The sequence below is a fragment of the Drosophila mojavensis genome, unplaced genomic scaffold (genome assembly GCF_018153725.1).
Source record: "Drosophila mojavensis isolate 15081-1352.22 unplaced genomic scaffold, ASM1815372v1 contig_136, whole genome shotgun sequence".
In the NCBI taxonomy this organism is placed as follows: domain Eukaryota; kingdom Metazoa; phylum Arthropoda; class Insecta; order Diptera; family Drosophilidae; genus Drosophila; species Drosophila mojavensis.
In genome coordinates this window covers 1,155,001-1,165,521 of record NW_025318667.1, presented here as the reverse complement: position 1 = coordinate 1,165,521, position 10,521 = coordinate 1,155,001, and the positions used below count along the sequence as shown (strand labels likewise).

Below are 10,521 nucleotides of genomic sequence, written 5' to 3'. Positions count from 1 at the left end.
TATTACTATAAATATATTAATATATATATTTATTTTAAATATAAGATCATTTAGTAGCTATTTTATTTTTTAGAAAAGCTAAAGGAAAAGCTTTATGACGAAACTTAAAACTATAACTATATCGATATCGATAAAAATCGATAACAAATCAATATATCATTTTAAATTCTCAAGCTCACCTCGTAAATCGTCAAATCTGAAGCTTTCACATTAGGTATTTGGCATTATCTACCGCCACCTCGCCTATCCATGCCCAGCTCCCGCCTCCTCCGCTGTCTCCCAGTGTAGCTCGCTGCTTGGACAGTGGTCATTCGCTTGCATATATGTATGCACACAGATAGAGTTTTCTGCTCGGTGATTTTTCATATGCAACTATTCATGTATTCCAGTGAGTTATGCCACTGCCCTGCAACCATCCACCTGCCTCAGTGGCGCGCCTCCCCCCTTTCCCTATAGTTACGCCTTTTTCTCTCTCTCTCTCTCTCTCTCTCTCTCTCTCTCCTCCCTCTCTCGATTCGGTACACTCTTTGTGTATATATTTGTGTGTGTGTGTGCATGTGTGCGGCATCCAAGCGAAATTGTAATCTGTGATTTGTGCTTTGTGCTTTGCATTCATTCATTCCCATAGCCAAGTCCAAGTCCAAGTCCGAATCATGTCGAATCGAATCGAGCTCGAGTGCAGACAAGATAATGCTATCGACTTTGTCCTTGGCTTCAGATATCTGCCTTTCAGATATGCTTGTGCTCTTCGAAGTGGCCAAGCTCAAAGCAGGAAATAGTCCTCGGGCTGTGCTCGAAGCTGTCACCTTGTTGAGTTTTAAATTGTTAGCCAAATATTCAATAGCTGCGAGATAAGAGTCCTATCCCAACGATAATCCAACTGTGGGCCATTGTTGCTTTTGACTTGAGCTCCACCATTGTTAAAATAGATCGCATCCAAGTAGCCTATGGGAATCATAGGACCTGGACCTGGGCTGGAGTCACATTTTCATTTATTGACGACACACAAAATTTATTTATAATTTTCTAATATAGAAATTATTTTCTCTTTTAATATTTCCCCATTCAAGTTTGTTGGATCCGATCCACGGTCTGGCATTTGATTTTAAGCTTGCTCTGCTCATAGTGAAAAGGTATGTGCCATACTCTTAAATCGCAATACATCGATTCTATTAAGGATTATGGCTCAGTTCCCAAGAGTCCTTAATTCATCTTTCATTGATTCATATTCCAAACTAATTGCTTGGCGAATGTGAAATACTTTCGTTTTCGCGTAAAACCAGATTTTCCGAAGTACCTAAATCTATTTCGTACTAAATTAACCATAAATAAACACATATTTCATTTGGTATTCCATTCCAATTTCTTATTTTATTTTATTTTACTTTTTTTTTTTTTTTTTTGTGTGGCTTTTTGCTGCAAATAGAACTCCATAAAATTTTGCTTGCACTTTATATATAATATTTTGTTGTAGTTTTTTTTTTTTCCTTTTGGTGCTTTTCGCTGTATCGTACAGCATTTCGCAGCATATTTGATTTCCATATATCATAGAGCAATACGTTCGACTCGTAAACCAAATAAACTCTTCACATAAATTGAATTCAGTTTATACCAATATATACATTGAATAATTGCAAAGGAAAACATTCCACGGAAGCAAGTAGAAGTCTTAGATAATATCATATACTATACAGAAATGTCTACACCTGGCCTTAGTCTTCGATTGCAGTGGATGATTATACCAATTAGAATGCTGTCTTGCTTATACTTAAGCCTAAATAAGTCTCCACTGCCCTCCCATGATAAGTCGCCTTAGGTCTCCACAGTTCTCCAGTTCGCAGGTTCCCAAACAACTCTCCACAACTCATCCCAACTCTCCACAGTTAACAGCTCTGAGATATCTCCTACAATGGTACTTTTCACATATATCCTCAACTCTCCACAACTCTCCGCAACTCTACGCAACTCTACGCAACTCTCCACAGTTAACAACTCTGAGATATCTCCTACAGTGGTACTTTTCACATATATCCTCAACTCTCCACAACTCTCCGCAACTCTCCACAACTCTCCACAACTCTCCACAACTCTCCACAACTCTCCGCAACTCTCCATCTTAGTCCATAACTCTCCACAATAGGCCATATCTTTCTCGCAACTATCAAAAAGTCAATTTAAATCGAAATAACTCTCTGCACTCGCGCCATACGCTCGGCGCAACACTTTAAAAACTCGTCCGACTATAAATTTCAACAACAACTCGACAAACAAACTCTACACACACATGCAGCGGGAGGCTCGTTGCAAATTGAATAAATGCAACAAATAGACCAAATGAGACTTGGCTATGCGAAAGCCCCTTTTCAGCATTTGGTTTGTTTAAGAGGGGGCTTGGGCATGGCCCTGGGTGTGGGTATGAGTGTGGGCGTGGGTGTGCGTGTGTGTGTGTGTGTGTGTGAGTGTGGGAGTGGGCCACTCCCACAGGTGTCATTTGTAGTTTCGCCTTTTTCGGCGCAAATATTAAATTGCTGGATACGTTTCGACACCCGGAGAGCCAGAGCGCAGGACCCGGATTGTTGGCTTGGCGATGCGAGGCACGTTCGAGACGGCCTCTGCGTTGGCTGCTTTTTGTATGCAATAAGCGCGCCAGAAGAATTCAAACTTTGGCTGCATATTTCCAGCTCGCTTTTTGTAATGCACTTCAAAATCTCTACGCGAGAAAAATGCAAAGAAAGAGAGAAGCACAGCGAGTGGCAGAGCGAGACAGGGCGTGCAAAGATATGCAGCAAATGCCACAAAGTCGAATATAAAAATCTATACCAGACTGCGCGCCTGAATGCATATGCATACATATTTCCACAACGAGTTGTTGTTTGCCACCTGCCGCAGCATGCATAGAAAAGAAGGCAGAGAGGGAGAGGGAGAGAGACAGAGAGAGAGAGAGAGAGAGCGAGAGCGAGAGAGAGACAGTTGCAGAGACAGCTGCTTGCCTTGGCCGCCACCCAGTCGCATTTTTTTTTTGAATATCCTTGACTAGATGGTATTATAATTCGATTACGACATGCATTTTATGTAGAGCGCAGTATTTGCTAGCATTTCAAGTATATCTGCTCATGGTCAGCGAGACAAGGGAAGCTTTTATTTACTAAAAAAAAAGGGAATAAAATGGATATGGAAATGGAAATGATTAAGCTGTAGCACCTGACAGTTGACCCAAAAATATTTGCACAAAATATTTATCAACTCAGACTCTGGAATTTAAAGCCAACGAAATGCAAGAGATTCGTTTGATAACCGTTTAAGCTAAAAGCTTAGAGCTGATAAGCTTTTGTCCTAGCCATAGTTGTGGTTTTATGTTTCGATACCGTTAACCTACCTATTCAAAATGGGAAATCTGTATCTCTTTCTGTCTTTCTTTCGGTCTACCTCTCTGTCTTTTTATTTATCTGGGTGTCCTTCTGCCAGTCCGCCCTAGCATCTGTCTGTCTTTCTTTCAAACTGTTTCTCACCCAAACTCGATAAATATCGATATCTAACCAACATATAGTCAAGCCAGTGTATTTTCTTCTTGAGCACTTTCTTATATACAGCATAGGTTTCGCATAAATATTCCCAACGAATTACAAAAATGAATCTCATCTATGCATTTCTGTCCTTGCCAAATCCATTTCGATAAACAAAAGCAGAAGTTAGCTGAAATGTCAGATTCCAAATCTTTTCAAATGCAAATCATTTCGTTATTAGTCAACTGAATTTTGCAAAACATATTTGACTCGCCCGAAGCACACACTTGACTATGTCTGCCCGTTGGAAATGAACCGAAATTGTGGCTCATTTGGATGGTGGCAAAGGGTTGCAGACAGGTAGAACAAGAGGAATTCATAGTGATGGTATGCCGGCGAGGGGAGCGGGGGTGTGGCTGCAAAGGCATGTGATGACCGCTGCGATTGAAAATCGCTTGTTTTGATTGAGTTTAGAACCCAAAAGCCAAATATGCAAATTGAATTAGTTTTTGCACGACTCTGCTCGAACCATAGGCACACACACACACACACACTCGCACATCATCGCTCCACATGTGTTTGGCCACAAACAAAGTTGTCACCTTTCTCTCTGTGTGTGTGCGTGTGTGTGTGTGTGTGTGTGTTTTGGTGGTTGCGGCATTTGCGTCAATTTGAATGCCATAAATCACGAGCGATGCCCGGACGCCGATCTGACCTAATGTCGAAGATGCGTTTCCGGCGCCAGCCGGAAATGAGTTGTGAAATGAGACGCCAAGAAACAAAAGAACTGCAAAAGGCGAAAAGTACAACAAAAGGGGAGAAAAACAAAAACACTCAACAAAAATAAAAATAAAAGAGTAAAGAGCAAAGAGCAATGAAACAAATGATTAATTGCCCGGCATTTGTGCAGCTCGTTAGACGGCGACGAGCCGTCAACAAACATAAACAAAGCAAAAGTTCAAATCAAATCAATGCACGGCATGTTAAATACTCTCTATATGTTGAGGCAGCTATATGATATCATTTTATATATCACACCAATCTCATTAAATTCGATATATGTTTAATATCATTGTATAAGCAGCGATTCTACTAAATATCGGTGAGCTACATTCTCAGTGAGCTGAGGTCTTATAGGTGTATATATGATTTTTAATGAGCTGATTTGATTGGCTTTAACAATCGTGCATACTAAATGTATAAGGAAGGCTTGCAACAAATTTCAAGCACAATTCTCCAAGAGCAGCTGAGTTCCTGTAGATAGCTATGTGATATCAAATAGAAATGTTATAGCTCGTTATATCAGAAAAGTTATATGGTAAAAAATATATATACAGAGATTAGAGTGCAAGGGTTAACTTCCCCAAACTCAAGGAGCAGCTCGGTTCATATGGATAGTTAAATAATAAAGAGCTGTACTTTCCATAGTTGAGGAACCCAAAGTTCATAGTTGAATCGAGATACCCCAATTCAGATAAGTGCGACAACAAGCGTAAAACATTGCCTTAGACACACATCAGACGGCAGTCGGTGGCTGTTGCTGCTGTCCGTGTGGCTGGCTTTTGGGGGCCAACAATGGGTTAATGCAACAAAACAATTTTTCAACATGCTTTCATTTTGGCCTAATTGAATTGCCAAAAACTAAAGCTGTCAGAAATGCCCCCTTAAAAAGGACGCTAAGCAAACCACACGGCACACACACGGTCAAACATACACGTACACACACACACACACACACACACCGACAGACAAGATTAATGAGCGTAAATCATTTCAAACATTTTTCAAATAATTTATGAAAATTTCTCTCGTCGTGAAAAGGTCGTCAGCATATTTTTGTAGTCATTTCTTTTCTATGCTCGTTCGCAGTGGCAAGGCGAGCATATTGGTTTTTGGTGAGTGGATTATTCTGTGTGCACAGCTGGCACGAGTATCGTTCCGTCAGCTACTCCCCATTGCCCAGCTCTGATTTGTTTTGGTCAGTTTGCATCGTTGTTTTCAGCTTTGTTTCACTTTTTGATTTCATTTTTGCCTCTCCCACATTCAAATTTCAAACACTATTGGCATGCGCTTTTGTGGTACCCAATTTATAAATGCCCTGTAACAAACGATGGGGGCATATGAAGGAATTTTTGCTAGTCTTTTGACAATAGTTAGTTCAGCTTGGCTCTCATGGCTGTTTGAAGGACATTCAAGGCCAGTTTTGCTGAGTAAATTTAGTATGCAAATGCAGGGCATCTGGTAGTCGAGCATACACAGCTGTAACATTATGACTACTTGTTATATTTATGTTTCGGTTGAGCTCTTTGGGTTAGTCAGATTTAATTATGCGTAAGCCAAACATAAACGCGACCATCTGCTTGAGATCATGTGAGTATTTAGTTTAATGGTGTGCGAAGGGTTTACGAGATTCGGACTCAGGGCCTGAGCACTATTAAGTAGACATTTTTGACAAATTTCCTCATATATGTAGGTCGTACAGCTAGTTAATATTAAATATGTCATATTAGCTCGAAAGGGCCAGCAAATTTCTGGCATTCAAAAGGTCGAGTTAACATTATGTTAAGTGTGAGAAGAGCTGTTAATAATAATTTTACGCTATACTAAGTTGTATGTTAACATTATGATGCAAGTAGAAGCTCTATTAATAACACAGCTGACGATGATGAAGTTGATGCTGTTAGGATTAGTTCGATTCTAAGCAACAATGTGTTGCATTTAGTTGACTTGCTCGGTTCTCTTGTAAGGTAGTAAATTTGAATGCTGGGGTAGACTCAGTCTACCCAGGGTGTACTCACAAGAAATTTATTTGTATGAAATAGTGAGACACCAGGGGGGGGAATATCTAACGTTATTGGCCGGGAAATGGGAGAGGGGGGGGAAATCTAATATGGGGACCGCCACTCACGTGTACCTTTTTCTTCTCCAGCGTCTTCTCACCCAAATTCTTGACTCCTCGTCGCCGTCAAATTTTGCTCCAGTCGCCGTTTATGCCAATGAAAGTCGTCGATCTCTTACCGTGTTTCTTTCTTCTTTTATTCAAAATGTCACTTAACCTAGCCGCGTTTCACAAGATTCCACTACGCGCTTAAATTTAAAAGGAACTCTATCACCTTCTCTTCGCGGTCAACCGCTCCTTCTCGCTACTCAATCCCGACTCTCCTCTTCTCGATTCGACTCCCAAAACTCGACTCAAAACTGTCTCTTTTCTTGCGCTCGCCCAAAGCGCTCGGCGTCGGCGACGCAACTCTCCGCTCACAACTCTCCACGCAGGGTTGCGCCGCCGATCGCCGATAAATCGTCAGCGCTTTGGGCGGCATTTTCAAATATCAATTCAAATGACAAAATTATATCAAATACTAATTTTTACTTAATTATCACTAACTTAATTCCTAACCGCTACAGCTAAATCTTACCGACTACAAAACTAACCCTAATTAAACCTACTTAATTTACTAACTTAACTCTAAATCTTAATGACTACAAAATAAACTAACTATTTCATAAATTCCGATAACAATTCAATAACAACAAACGTTTCTTCGATTCCAATAAAAATAACCATTTCTTCATTTCAACCCTAAAATAAACATTTCTTCACTCTCTTAATTCCAATTCGCAAATCAACATTTCCTCTCTCTTTCATAAAAAATAAACATTCTTCATTTCAAATAATCGTGAGGCGGTAACTGGGGCGCCGCCTCACACCCCCCCCTTACTTAATCAAGGAGACGACCACGGCTCCTGTGGCCGCCACCGTGACGTTGTAGACTCCGGCGTCCGACGTCACTTTGAAACGCGTGCGGCGATGTCGGCGACTGAAAAACTCCGCTTCCCTCCTCACCAGCTCTTTCATTCGAGCGGCGTGCCAATGGTCGATATAGGCCGATCGAATCTTCCTTCCTCTCCCGTTTCCTCTCTCAGCATCGTCTCGCCGGTCTCCTCCTCCTCAGTATAGAAAGGCTTAAGCTGGGAAAGGTTGGCCACCCTCTTCCTTCGTTCGCCCGCTCGAGCGAGTCGCACCACGTTGGGGGAGATAAAGTGGACGACCCTGTAGGGGCCCTCGAACTTGGGCGCCAATTTCGCCGCGAAGCCCTCCGCTGCGCTGGACAGCTGGTGCTGCCGCAGCAGAACCATCGACCCTAGCGCGGGTCTCCATTCTCGTCGGCGCAGATTGTAATACCTGCCTTGGTCCTTCGACGCCTTTTGCAAATTATTACGGGCCACTTCGAAGATTTCTTTCATCGTCTCTCTCTTTGTCTCTAAGTCGACTTCCCTCGTTGCCGACCCGGGAGTGACCTCGTCGTAAAGGGTAGACGGGAGGCGAGGCTCTCTACCCATCATCAGGAACGCAGGCGTGAATCCAGTAGAATCCGCGACACTAGAGTTGATCGCTAACGATATCTCTGGTAGCAGCACATCCCACGAACTCTGATGTCCCTCGATGTACTGGGCTATCATCGTTTTTACGGTGCGATTGGTCCTCTCGGTCGGATTTTCTTGCGGGGAGTACGGGGCAGTGAACTGTAGCCGCACCCCCAAGGACTCCATGTATGACCGAAATCCCTTACTCGCAAACTGCGCGCCGTTGTCACAGACGAACATCTTGGGGACTCCGAATCGAGCCAAAATGCGCTCCCTGAAAGCCGCTTGCAGCAACGCCGCGGTTGCCCTCTTCAACGGCACCAGCTCCACCCATTTGGCGAACGCATCATGGAACACAAGCAACATTGTATTCCCGCGCTTCGATCGAGGCATGGGACCTACGAAATCCGCGCACAGAATCGACATGGGCTCCGCTACTTGCCTGGTCAGCATCTGACCCGCTGGTTTGCGTTGCTCGCTCTTAAACTTTTGGCACTCCTCGCATCGCTTCACGTATAGAGTCGCTTCCCGGAACATCCCCGGCCAGTAGTACCTTTGCGCCAGCCTCATAACCGTCTTCCTCACGCCTTGATGCCCCGCTGTGGGAGCGTCATGGCATTCTTGCAGCACTCTTTTCCGCTGGTGGGTTGGGACGCACAATTTCCAGGGAATGTAGTCTTCGTCGTCCACCCGGTGGCCAAGATTGCGGTACAGCTGCCCGTTCTCCTCAACGTAATCTTTGAACTTCTCTGGATCCTCCTTGATCCTCCCACGCATCCTCGCTATCCACTTGCAAGGGGGATTGGTCTCCATCATTCGCTGGCAGCTTTCCACAGGTTGGCGAGAGAGTGCGTCGGCCACCACATTTAGTTTCCCTCGTCGATAGCGGATGTCGAATTGGTACTGCTGCAGCTCCAATGCCCACCTCGCGATTCTCCCTGTGGGGCTCTCTATTGAATTGAGCCACTTCAATGCCAAGTGATCTGTAACTACCTCAAATCGATAGCCTTCGAGGTAGCAACGCATTTTCCTGATAGCCCAGACAATTGCTAGGCACTCCTTTTCTGTAGCTGAATAATTGAGCTCCGCTTTCAACATCTTCCGACTAGCGTACGCAATCCCCCTTTCCTCGCCTTCGACCTCTTGTGTGAGCACTGCGCCCAAGCCGTAGTCGCTGGCATCCGTCTGTAGTACGAACCTCGCTGAAAAATCGGGACACGCCAACACTGGCGCGGTCGTGAGGCTCTCTTTGAGTTGCTTCAATGACTCCTCTTGCTCGTCGCTCCATTCCCATTTGTGGCCTTTCTTAAGGAGTCTCGTCATTGGTTCCACCATCGACGCAAAGTTTGGCACGAATCGCCTGTACCACGATGCCATTCCTAAACACTGCCGCAGTTCCTTGAGAGTCGATGGTGTCGGGAAGCGGCGGATCGCCTCGACCTTTGCGGGGTCTGTGCGTATCCCTTCTTCGCTGATGACATGCCCGAGATAGACCAACCTTTTCCTGAAGAAGCTGCATTTCTTCCGGTTTACTCGAAGGTTGGCCTTCCTCAATCGGCGGAAAACTTCCCTCAAGTTCTCCACATGCTGCGCTTTCGTGGCGCCGATCACCACAATGTCATCTAAGTATGCAAAAGCGTGCGGCTCCATGTCCGGTCCTATTACTGTGTCCAACGCCCTTTGGAACGTAGCGCCTGCTGAATGTAAACCAAATGGCATCACCCGCCATTGGAATAACCCTCTCCCCGGGACCGTGAACGCCGTGCATTCTCTACTATCTGCTGCCATGGGGATTTGCCAATATCCACTCTTCAAATCCAGGGTGGATATGTATCGTGCGTGTCTCAGCCTCTCGAGAATGTGATTGATACGTGGAACGGGATAGGCGTCTGGGATTGAGTGTGCATTCAGCTGCCTGTAGTCCACACACATGCGCCAATCTCCGGTTTTCTTCTTTACCAGAACGATAGGTGCGCTATGCGGACTCCGCGACGGCTCGATGGCTCCAGCTCTAATCAATTCGTCTACCTGTTCGTCAATTACCTTCCTCATAGCCGGATTCTTGGGATAATATCTTTGCTTAAGAGGCTTATCATCCCGCATCCTTATGCTATGCTCGGCGATATTTGAAACTCCGTCGAGCCCCTCGAAAAGCGCCAGCTCCGCTTCCAGGAACTCCTTCAGCTCGTCCTCCAGGTCCTCTGGCCACCCCGCGTCGTCGGGGGAAGGCTCTGTATTCTCCTCATCCTCTTCTTGGTATATTGGACGCTGCGGTGACTGACTACTCCGAATTTCGTCGACATCCTCCGCCTCCAATCCCACCAACCTAACTTCTGGGGGACGCTCCTCTAGTCCTTCCTCCAGATCCTTTGCCCTCGCTAGCTGAGGACACCTCCCGGGTTCTCTTTTCGGGATCTCGCGCCATCTCTTGATCGGCCGGGCCGGTGGTCCGCCGCCCTGCGACGTGCCCTGCCCATCGATCGGCAATCCTCCGCCCGTTGACGCCGCGCCCCCTTTCTGCGTCGGGGACCAACACGGTGCCTCGGGGACTCTCTTCCGTTCCTTTTCGCGAATCCTCGATCGAGCAAGCGACTGTGGTCCTCCAGACTGGTCGCTCTCTTTCGATTCATGCGGTCCACTTCTCAGGGACGTC

The 10,521-nt window shown here is 45.2% G+C and overlaps 1 protein-coding gene across 3 annotated transcripts in view; it reads left to right on the top strand.

Moving 5' to 3' along the window:
* The first annotated feature begins 989 nt into the window (after nucleotides 1–989).
* LOC6585656 (translation initiation factor IF-2) overlaps nucleotides 990–10,521 on the top strand; it is a 40,299-nt gene continuing 30,767 nt past the window's right edge. For 2 of the 3 annotated variants that reach the window (XM_044010135.1, XM_044010129.1), the window contains exon 1: nucleotides 991–1,133. The gene's annotated coding sequence lies outside the window, so the exon portion shown is untranslated. Of the gene's footprint in view, nucleotides 1,134–10,521 lie in introns of all 3 variants that reach the window. The other variant, XM_044010137.1, reaches the window with a different exon arrangement.